At 34.4% G+C, this 12,324-nt stretch overlaps 1 pseudogene; it reads right to left on the minus strand.

Annotated features, from left to right (window-relative positions):
- On the minus strand, positions 1–932 carry LOC119542709 (annotated as a pseudogene).
- Between the last annotated feature and the right edge of the window lie 11,392 nt (positions 933–12,324).

Here is a 12,324-nt window from a genome sequence, read left to right on the forward strand (position 1 = left end):
CTAGTTCCTTGAGAGTAATAGAATTCTTTTCATTAAGTCATTAAAAGCTTGTTTCACTTGTTTGTTCCTCAAGGTATAAATAAATGGGTTTAACATGGGAGAAATGGAAGTAGTGAGTATTGTCACTCTCTTATTAATGGCTTGCTGAAGGTTTAATATATATAAAGATACAGCTGCCATAGGTGATAGAAACTACAACCATGTGGGATGAACAGGTAGAAAAGGCCTTCTTCCTTTGTTGTACAGAGGGGAACCTTAGAATTGTTCTGATGATACATATGTAAGACAAAACCACACACACAAGAGTCATGATAAAGATCAACACAGAGCAGACAATCACCAACTGTTCTATGAACCATGTATCTGAGCATGAGATCTTCAGGATAGGATTAGCATCACAGACAAAGTGGTCAGTGGCATTGGAGTCACAGAATTCTAGATCCAGTCCCAGGCTAAGGGGGTGGGAAGATGATCAACAACATAGTTGCCCAACAGCAGAAGATAAGCCTTTTGCAAACCCATTGGTTCATGATGGTCGTGTAATACAGGGGTTTGCAGATAGCTATATATCGATCATAAGACATGGTGGCCAGGAGAAAAAATTCTGTTATTCCAAACAGGTCTGTAAAGAATAGTTGGCTTTCACAAGACTTATAGGTAATGGTCCTGTCACCTGTTGATATACTGTATAAGAATCTAGGAATGCAGGCAAAGATGAATAAAATTTCTAAGAAGGAGAAATTTTGGAGAAAAAAGTACATGGCAGTTTTAAGGTGGGAATCCACTAATGTGAGGAAATGATGGTCAGATTTCCAGTTATACTCATCATGTAGGTAATAAGTAGAAATATAAAAATCAGAATCTGCAGTTGTGAGTCATCTATCTGTTAATCCCAGGAGAATGAATATGGTTAGTACCGTATGGTTTCTCATTCCTACCTCCTGATTTCTGCCCAAACTGTGGGGAAAACTGAGAGAGAGCAAAATAAGCTCTGAGAAGAAGGTGTGAATTAGTTTTCTAGTGGATTTTGGTTAGAAAAGCCAAGCAATGTATTTTACTTGCATTTTGTTTGACTATGTCAACAGTATTTGAAAATCGCTCATGCTCTCAGCTCTTTTGAAATGTCATTTGTTTGGTTTTAAAGTATGGCTTTTAAACATTCTGATGTCAACAATGTAAGAAATACATTTTACATTTTAATCCAGCATATACACACATACACAGATACACACACTCACATATATCTGAAATAAATTTCACAAAAAATACTAATGCTTAGATGCCTTCCTCTGTGATGGTTTTTATTCTAATTTGTCTTGTTGAAATAAATACTAATATCATTAAATTGATTTATAGCCCACTGTTTGGTGATGATCTGAGGTTTGAAAAAAGTAAACATAGAATTGTCTTAAAGATTATTCTACCAATAATAACATCCAAAGTGTAACAGGTTCTTATTTTACATGGAATTTTAAAAAATTTACTCATCCCTTTTAATTTACACTTGAGGATAGATTGATCAAGAGCATATATTTGTTCCCCCAGTAGTAATGAGATCATGCATATTAGATTCTCCTTTTTTCCTAAGACTTTTCCCCTATTCAGAAACTAAATTTTGCTCAATTTCATTCTTCTGCTTGAAACTTTTTTCCTGGATAAATTGTGACCCCATGGGAGGTGGTTCTAGCACAACAAGATGCTTCACATCTATCTGTTACAGTAGTTGCGGAGTCAGGAAACAATTACCAAATCTATAATTAATCTACCATGGACATTTCCCTTATAAAACAATCATCCCCTTGATCTTTCCTTTGACTTTGTCAAAACATTTATGACTTTACTCAGTTTTCGTGGATTGCATTTGTTGCAGAACACAGAGTGTTGATACACACCTAATTAAGTAAATAAGTGAGGGAATGTTTTGTAGAAGTTGTACACAACTGGAATATTATCCGTATTGTTTAATGATTTCAATCTGTTTTTGACTGAAACTCAATGTCTCATTAACAAGTCACTAATGTTATAATCTATTCTATAAATATTAAATAGATTCCACGATTTCTCTTTTGCAATTTGCAATAATTTTCTCTAATTCCTGATTTCCAATTTATTCCTCAGTGGTTTATGATATGGCATCTATCATTCTACTGAAACTACTCTTGACAAGGTTACTAGTGATTTCTTTAAGGTTAAATGAAATGTAGCCATTTTGTTTGACTTTTTTTTTTGCATGTGGCACTGCCAGTCACTTCTTCCTTCTTACAATATTTTAGACACATTTTTTTTTCCATACTATTCACTCTCCTGGTTTTTGTTTTGCTTTTCTGTTTTCTCTTTTATAGGTATCTCTTCCCTTACTCATGTTTATTACATTGGTATTTCTCAGACCTTGTTCTTAATTCCTTTTTTTCCTGCTTCTCTGCATGTTTCTCCTGGGTGTTCCATTAAATTACATGACTTCAGTTTAGTATTTATAATTTGATGATTAAAAAAAAAGTAGACATGATTTTCTTACTGTCAGACATCTGCACCTTTACATTTCATAGTCCCGCAAATTGAATGTGTTCAAAATGCAATTCTGTATCTTGTGCACCCCTATTAATCCTTGTTTCACATCTTGTTTGCTATACTAGAGCAAGAAGTCAACATTTATCTTACTATCTTAATGTTGCTGCTCAGTTGGCCCTTTGGCCTGATGTGCAGGTAAACCAATATGTGGCACCAGGATTTCAGGAAGAGGAAGAGTTTATTTGCAAAGTCCATAAGCAAGGAGACTGGAAGCAAGCCTCAGATTAGTCTCCCTGAGTTGCTAAATTTATGGGTTTGTATCTGCTAATTTGGGGTTTGGCACAGGGGTGGGGGAAGGAATGGGGTGAGGTGACATAGGTCTCAGATGCAGTTTCCAGGGGCACATGTGCAGTGTTAAGTCATGCTAGAACATGCTTCTACATATATCACATGTCACAAAAATGGTGGTTAAATCCCTCCCAGAGGTGTGCTTTTTTACTATTAAAATGAAGCAAAGGTAACTTTCAGGTCAGGGTTATAATTGCTCTGCATGTTCTTGTGGCTAATGCTAGTTAGAGCTGGTTGTGTTGGGGTATTTACAAACAGGAACTCATCTTGAGGTGAAGCAAGCTTTGTATGAACATATATATGGAGATGGGGGTTCTAAGAAAAGAGAAGTGGAAACTTCCATCAACCAGAGAAGGGTGAGCACTATCCTGGAAAGTGGATTAGCAGGTGTCAGCTTCAGTAGAAATTGTTGCAAGTTAGCAAGTCAGGGGTTCCCTCCACCAAACCCCACTGGAGAGGGGGTGGTTACTTTAACGCTAGAGACCAAGCTATATCGTTTCTTAGTTTAGGCTTATCTTAAAACTCTATTGATATTTAAGTTACTTTCACTTAATTTTGCTATTTCCAACCCGGGAAAATTTTGACTTTTATTTGTCGGTAGTGACACTGTGGAGAGTGACTCTTAAAATACACAATACTGTGTGACAGGTGTTGTGGTGACTATTTACATGGACCTTCTGGAAGAATTTCTCATCGAATCTGTTTTTTGTTTTTTGTCTCGGCATTCCACCTTGTTTCCTAACGCTGACTCAGACCTTGCTCTTACTGACTCCTTCCTTCGTTTTCTGTTTAGATTCTTTAGAGGAGTATTCCTGACTCTTCAAACCATATTTGGTATGTTCTTAAGTGCTTCGTTAAACACTAAAATTAATTGAGGGTGTAAAAAGTTGAAATCAAGGTTTTTATCCCATTCATTTAATAGCCACATACCTTAAGAGTCTGAGAGAGTTAACCTAGATCAGGTTATATTTTCTTAGGTTGGCTTGATTTTGAAACTTTTTTGACACCTGAAGGTACTTTCTTCTTTTTAATTTTGTGTAAACCTGATTTTAATTTAGGGATTTTTGTTTCTTTTCTTTTCTTTTTTCTTTTTTTATTTTTTTGGTGGGGGAATTAAACTGATTGGTCTTTATTCACTCAGCAAATATACATTAGACAAAAAAGCTTAACTGACTTTTCCCTGTTTTGCAGAGAGGTAGCTTTCCTCTTGTGGTTACCTGGTAGGCCTCCTCATTACACCTGTCAGAAAGATAATGTAACAAAAGATTAAGGGCTCTTAAAATTTGGATTATGACTAATGGCTGCTATGTGGTTGGTCCTCACTTAACACCAGGTAATTTACACTAGCACCCACTTAGAAATTTTTACTTTACAATGCTTATTTTAAGGTTATGAATTTCTTTCCTGACATCAATAAATTAAAAATAAATTCTCATAGAAACTGCAATTTATTGGCTATGTGAAGAGTTTCACTTGGTTGCGTTAAATAATCCATTTCCTCAGAGCTGAGAAGATGGTCTCTACCCACTATTATGTACAAGTTCCATAGATAATCTCCCAGAATTTATAGTCTCCATTAGAGAAAGGGAGCACTGACCTTGGTTTATGGTTTTGGGAAGAGCTGGAACATGAACACCACATAGTTAATAATAGATTAATAGGAAATAGATAAATAGGTCATTTAGAAGTTTAACAACAGGTCATACAATTAAAGTAGATTAACAGAATAATGAACTTGAGGTACAGAAAAATTATGTTTACAGCCCAACTACCTCTTTTTCCTCCATCTGGAAACACCTAGCATTGGTGCCTCATGCAACCCTGGAAACTTTTGGTCATGTCCTTTCTCTTAAACATCTTGAGAAATTAATTGACAGTGTTTAGGCAGATTGATTTCTGCTTATTTGTCTTTCAGAGAACTGTAACTTTAAAAATAATGCAGCAAACCTAATTATATCACCATGTAATTCCAATCTGAAGTAATTTTTTATATATTTCATCTTCAGAATTAGAGTGAGTTTTGCCAGAGGCAGATACTAGAAGCCCTTCATTTAACCTGTCTAGGTGATCTACTATTTGTTGATAAATAAAACTGACCCTATCAATGTCTTCAATCAATTAAAAAGTCATGAACACTTGCTTCTACTTGAAACAATTCAATTAACTTTTTACAGTTCTTAAATTTTGGGAAACAAGATAAAAAGTGTCTCCTAGAGAAAATCATCATCTAAGTCTCTCAGAGAGTACAGGAAGTGGAATCACAGGCATGTACTTACTCTTCAGATGTTTCATAACCATTTCAATTGATTGTTTATCCTTCATCACCTTGAATGTATGAAATGTGACTATTTATGCAGAGGCTTGTGTTTGGATTCTGGTCACTCATACCCATGGACTCAGTGGCAGATCTGGGATGCCATTGATTTATTTGATCTTTTCATTTTCAACATGTGGTCAAGACATTTTTACTGAGGATGATTTTGAAAGTATGTGGCTGTTCAAGATCTGGGGTATATCAGGAGCTCTCTCTTGCTTGGAAAGAGATGATGTTTTTATCTTGCTAGACAAACTGAGAATTTTTACACTATCAAGATTTAATTTATTTGCCAAACTTGAATCCACGTGAAGAAACAAGAGTCCTTGGTGACCTAGATTCTGAAGTCATTAATGAATCTTTTGTGTAACGAACTCTTGGCAGAACTCTGAGACATACAGCAGTGGGGACAGTGTCCTTAGAGAAATGGGGATGCCACAAAAGCATCCAAAAAATCCATGTGAACAAAATAAAAATCTAATGTTAGAGAGCAAGGCTATCTTTTCATCCTTTTGTTCCACAACATCTACAGCAGCTAACAGAATACAACAACCACTTTTCCTCCTTCTGTAACACATTTTATACCTCAGTTAATTAATATTTATTATAATTTAAAATTAAATTAACATGATCAAAATAGGGAAAATATAACTTAGAAGGGATAACCACTCAATATTTTAGATTACTTCCTTCTAGAAATTTCCCATGGAACAATGTCCTTACTGTTTCATGTTCATAACTATGAAGATATTGTTACATGTTGTTTGCAAGTTGCTTTGCTATTTAAATACATAACATAAACTTAACTTTTATGTCAGTAATTATAAATGTGAATTTTCATTTTAGGGGAATTTTGAAGCATTCCATCAGAATTTGAAATAAATCCAAACAGTTGAAAATTTGCTTGCAATGTTCATTTATACAAAATGACTACCAACAGGTAGATTATATGATTGTACAATTTTATATCACAAATTTATGGTGTTTGTTTTTAAAAACAACTATCATTAGTGATGTAAAATGTATCTTTGCAAATATGTATCTTCGTACATTTAAATTATCTCTGAGAAGTGGAATTTCAGAAAATGTTAAGAAAACTTATATTGCTTTATGAATCAAGTCTTGCTTGTGGGACTGTCCCTGTAATCATATTCAGTGTAATAGTGGACATGATTATTATTTCTATGTATATTAACATCTTGACTGTTACATATGTTGCAAATATTTTTTTCTAATTTTATCGTTACACCTAAATTGTGTTTATGCTAATTTCTTGAGATAGATTCTCATGATATATTTCAGAAAATTTTGTTTAATTTTCTGAGTAGGACTCATATATATTTATGTTTGTTTTTCATAGTTTCTGCTTTTTGAATGAGTTACGCTATTCTATATTTCAAAGAAGTACTTTTATAGCAAAATTAAATACTTTAATATTGATTTTAATGTTTTTTTTTCAAAACTACTCATGTTTAAAACTGGATTGTTTGTCTTTTTGTTTTTAAGTTGTAAGAGTTATATATTATGAATACTAGATCCATCAGACATATATTTGCAAATATTTTCTTCCTTTCTGTGGGTTGTCTTTTCACTTTCTTCATAATGTTCTTTGTTACACAAAGTTGTTTATTTTGGTGAGGTCCAATTTATCTATTTTTCTTTTGTTGTTGATGTTTTTGGTGTCATATCTAATTATCAGTTGGCAAATCCAAGTCATGAAGATTTATCCATATGATTTCTTCCAAGAAATATAGTTTTAGCACTTACATTTGGATCATTGATCCATTTTGAATCAATTTTTGTATATAGTGTGTGGTAAGGGTCTAACTTCATTGTTTTGCATTTGAATATTCCATTTTCCCAGCACTATATTTTGAAGAGACTTACCTATCCCCATTGAATGGTCTGGAATCCTTAGAAAAAAGCAATTGAACATAAATGAATGAGCTTATTTCTGGACTCTCAGTTCTATTCTGTTAGTCCATATGTCTATGCTTACCAGTACCACACTGTTTTGATTACTGTAGCTTTGTAACATGTCTTGAAATTGAAATCTGCCAAATTTGCTCTTCATTTTTCAATATTGTTTTGCTATTGAGAGCCTCTTAAAATTCCATATGAATTTTTGGATTATCTTTTCCATTTCTTCAAATAAGGATTATATTGAATTGATAGATCACTTTGAGTAGCATGGCCTTCTTACATTATTGTATTCTAATCCATGAACATGGAAAACCTTTGTATTTATTTAGGCCTTATTTGATGTCTCTCAGCAATATTTTGTTCTTTTCAGTGTACAAGTCTTACAGCCCTTGGTTATATTTTTTTCTGAGTATTTTATTCTTTTTGATGCTATTGTAAATGGAATTGTTTTCTTAATTTCCTTTTTGGATTGTTCAGTGCCAGTGTATAGAAATACAACTGCTTTTTGTGTGTTGATTTTGTATCTTGCAACTTTGTTGAATGCCTTTCTTAGCTCTCATAGGTTTTTTTTTTGTGGAATTTAAAGAACTTTTTTACATATAAGATAATGTCATATGATAATATAGATAGCTTTACTATTTTCTTTACAATTTGGATGCCTTATATTTCTTTCTCTTACCTAGTTGCTCTGGCTAGATCTTCTGTTACCATGTTGAATAGAAGTGGTGAAAGGAGGCATCCTTTATTGTTCCTGATCTTAGCGATAAAGTTTTAGGCTTTTGCCATTGAGTATGGTGTTTTCTGTGATGTTTTCATAAATGCTGTAAATCTGTTTAAGGAAATTCCCTTTTATTCCTAGTTTGTTGGGTGTTTTTATCATGAAAGCGTACAGGATTTGATAAAGGCTTTTCAGAAGTAACTGAGATCACCATGTTCATTCTATTAAGGTGGTATATTATCTTGATTTCTTTTTATGGGTTGAACTGTCCTTTCATTTGAGGGATAAATTTCCTGTGGGTTTCCTTTTAATATGTTGTTGAAATCAGTTTGCTAGTATTTTGTTGAAGATTTTTGCATCTATATGCAGAAGGGATATTGGTTTGTAGATTTCATGTAGTGTCTTTGTTTGGCTTTAGTACTTAGTTAATGCTGCCTTCTAAAAATAAGTCAGGAAGTTTTTTGTTTCCTTTTCTTTTTTTCGTAAGTTTTTTTTTTTAATTAAGTTTTATTGAGATATATTCACATACCATACAATCATCCACAGTATACAGTCATTTACAGTCCCATCATATAGTTGTGCATTCATGACCACAATCAGTTTTTTTACATTATTTATCAAAAAATTAAAAATTCAAACAAAACAAAACAAAGCAATAAAGAAAACAAATAACCTAAAATGACCGCATTGCTTCCAACATGTCCCTCCCCTACCCCAAGAAAATTAACAAACCATAGCAAAACAAAGGAATAAGAAAAACAAATAACCTAAAATAAGTACATTGCTTCCAACATGTTCCTACCCACCTAAGAAAATTTACAAACCACATTCATTCCTGAGCATTCCCATAACATTAAAATTACCCTCAATAGCTTATCTATTCTTATTAGATTATTGTTCCCCCTTCACTAGTTTCTATCTTTTGGTCCCCTGCATTGCACAATATAAACCATTTATTTTATGTTTTTCACAGAGTTCACATTAGTGGTAACATACTATCTCTCTTTCTGTGCCTGGCTTATTTCGCTCAGCATTATGTCTTCAAGGTTCATCCATGTTGTCATATGTTTCACGACCTCATTCCTTCTTACTGCTGCATAGTATTCCATCATGTGTATATACCACATTTTGTTTACCCACTCATCTGTTGAAGGACATTTCGATTGTTTCCATTTCTTGACAATTGTGAATAATGCTGCTATGAACATCGGTTTGCAAATATCTGTTCGTGTCACTGCTTTCAGATATTCTGGGTATATACTTAAAAGTGAAATTGCTGGCTTGAAGGGTAACTTGATATCTAGTTTTCTCAGTAACAACCAGACTGTCCTCCAGAGTGGCTGTACCATTATACAGTCCCACCAGCAATGAATAAGAGTTCCAATTTCTTGACATCCATGCTAGCATTTGTAGTTTCTTGTTTGTTTAATGGCAGCCATTCTAATTGGTGTGAGATATCTCATTGTGGTCTTAATTTGCATCTCCCTAATAGCTAGTGGAGAGGAACATTTTTTCATGTGTTTTTTAGCCATTTGTGTTTACTCCTCAATGAAATGTCTTTTCATATCTTTTGCCCATTATATAATTGGGCTATGTTCTAGTTTGCTAATGCTTCACTGGAGGATGGCCAATAGCATCCAGAAAACCTCTGTTAGCTGGGAAAGCATGTGGCTGGAGTCTACTCCAGAGTTCTGTTTTCAAAATGGCTGTCTCCCAGGACATTCCTCCCTAGGCTTCAGCTCTTCAAAAATGTCACTTTTAGTTGCTCTTGGGGCGTTAGTCCTCTCTTCACTTCTCTGGAGCAAAAATCTGCTTTCAAAGGCCATCTCCAAAATATCTCTGTAAGCTGAAGCACCTCTCTCAGCTCCTGTGCATTCTTCAAAGTGTCCCTCTTGGCTGTAGCAAGCTTCTGGGCCTCTATAGCCCTTTTTAAAGTACTCCAGTGATCCAATTAACACCCACCCTGAATGGTCGAGGTAACAAGCCCACAGAAGTTATCCAATCAGATGTTTCACTCACAGTTGATTGAGTAACATCTCCGTGGAAACATTCAATCAAAGGATTCCAGTCTAATCAACACTAAATACATCTGCCCCCACAAGATTGCACCAAAGAACATGGCATCTTGGGGAACATAATACATTCAAACTGGCACAAGCTGTTTATGCTATTGTCATTGAGTTGTAGGATTTCTTTATATATGCAAGATATCAGTCTTTTGTCAGATACATATTTTCCAAATATTTTTTCCCATTGAGTTCGCTGTCTCTTCACCTATTTGACAAATTCCTTTGAGGTACAGAAGCTTTTAAGTTTGAGGGGTTCCCATTTATGTATTTTTTTCTTTTGTTACTTGTGCTTTGGGTGTTAAGGCTTAAGAAGCGACCTTCTAATACCAGGTCTTGAAGATGTTTCCCCATATTATCTTCTAGGAGTTTTGTGGTACTGTCTCTTATATTAAAGTCTTTGATCCACTTTGACTTGATTTTGTGTACGGTGTGAGGTAGGGGTCCTTTTTCATTCTTTTGGTTATGGATATCCAGCTCTCCCAGCCCCATTTGTTGAACAGACCATTATGTCCCAGTTCAGTGAGTTTGGGGGCTTATCAAAGATCAGTTGACCATAGATCTGGGGATCTATCTCTGAATTCTCAATGTGATTCCATTGATCAATATGTATATCTTTGTTCCAGTAGCATGCTGTTTTGAGTACTGTGGCTTTATAGTACACTTCAAAGTTAGGAAGTGTAAGTCCTCCCACTTTGTTTTTCTTTTTTAGAATGCTTTTAGCAATTTGAGGCATCTTTCCCTTCCAAATAAATTTGGTAACTAGCTTTTCCAAGTCTGCAAATTAGGTTGTTGGAATTTCAATTGGAATTGCATTGAATCTGTAGACGAGTTTGGGGAGAATTGACATCTTAATGACATTTAGCCTTCCTATCCATGAGAACATGGAATATTTCTTCCATCTTTTGAGGTCCCCTTCTATTTCTTTTAGTAAAGTTATGTAATTTTCTATGTATAGGTCTTTTGCATCCTTAGTTATGTTTATTACTAGGTACTTGATTTTTTTTAGGTGCTATTGAGAATGGAATATTTTTCTTGCATGTGTCTTTAGTTAGGTCATTTCTAGTGTATAGGAACATAACTGACTCATGTGCATTAATCTTGTATCCTGCTACTTTGCTAAATTTGTTTATTAGCTCAAGTAGCTGTGTCATCAGTTTCTCAGGGTTTTCAAATATAAGATCATATCATCTGCAAATAATGACAGTTTTACTTCTTCCTTTCCAATTTGGATGCCTTTTATTTCTTTGTCTTGCTGGATTGCCCTGGCTAGCACTTCCAGCACAATGCTGAATAACAGTGGTGACAGCGAGCATCCTTGTCTTGTTCCTGATCTTAGAGGTAAGGCTTTCAGTCTGTCACCATTAAGTACTATGCTGGCTGTGGGTTTTTCATATATGCCCTTTATGATATTGAGGAAGTTTCCTCCAATTCCTACCTTTTGAAGTGTTTTTATCAAAAAAGGATGCTGGATTTTGTCAAATGCTTTTTCAGCATCTAATGAGATGATCATTTATTTTTTCCCTTTTGTTTTGTGTTGTATTACATAGACTGATTTTCTTATGTTGGAACATCGTTGCATGCCTGGAATGAACCGCACTTGGTCACGGTGTATGATTTTTCTAATGTGTCTTTGGATTTGAGTTGAAAGTATTTTGTTGAGAAATTTTGTATCTATATTCATGAGGGAGATTGGCCTGTAGTTTGCCTTTCTTGTAGCTTCTTTACCTGGCTTTGTTATTATGTTGGTGTTAGCTTCAAAAAATGAGTTAGGTAGTGTTCCATTTTCTTCAATTTTTTTTGAAAGAGTTTAAGTAAGATTGGTGTCAGTTCTTTTTGGAAAGTTTTGTTGAATTCCCTGTGAAGCCATCTGGCCCTGGCCATTTATTTGTGGGAAGCTTTTTGATGATTGATTGGATCTCTTTGCTTATGATTGTTTTATTGAGGTCTTCTATTTCTTCTCTGGACAGTCTAGGTTGTTCATGTGTTTCTAGGAAATTGTCCATTTCCTCTACACTATCTAGTTCATAGTATCCTCTTATGATTTTTAAAATTTCTTTGGGACCCACGTAATGTCCCCTCTCTCATTTATTATTTTGTCTATTTGGGTCTTCTCTCTTTTTTATTTTGTCAGTCTAGCTAAGGGCTTGTCAATCTTGTTGATATTCTCAAAGAACAATCTTTTGGTTTTATTTATTCTCTCTATTGTTCATTTGTTCTCTATGTCATTTATTTCTGCTTTAATCCTTGTTATTTCTTTTCTTCTACTTGGTTTAGGATTAGTTTGCTGCTCATTTGCTAGGTTATTCAGTTGTTCCATTAGTTCTTTGCTTTTAGCTCTTTCTTCCTTTTTAATGTGTAGATTTAGAGCTATAGATTTCCCCTTCAGTGTCACCTTCACTGTGTCTCATAAGTTTTGATATGTTGTGCTCTTGTTTTCATTCATC

Source organism: Choloepus didactylus, chromosome 8, assembly GCF_015220235.1.
Source record: "Choloepus didactylus isolate mChoDid1 chromosome 8, mChoDid1.pri, whole genome shotgun sequence".
Taxonomy (NCBI): domain Eukaryota; kingdom Metazoa; phylum Chordata; class Mammalia; order Pilosa; family Megalonychidae; genus Choloepus; species Choloepus didactylus.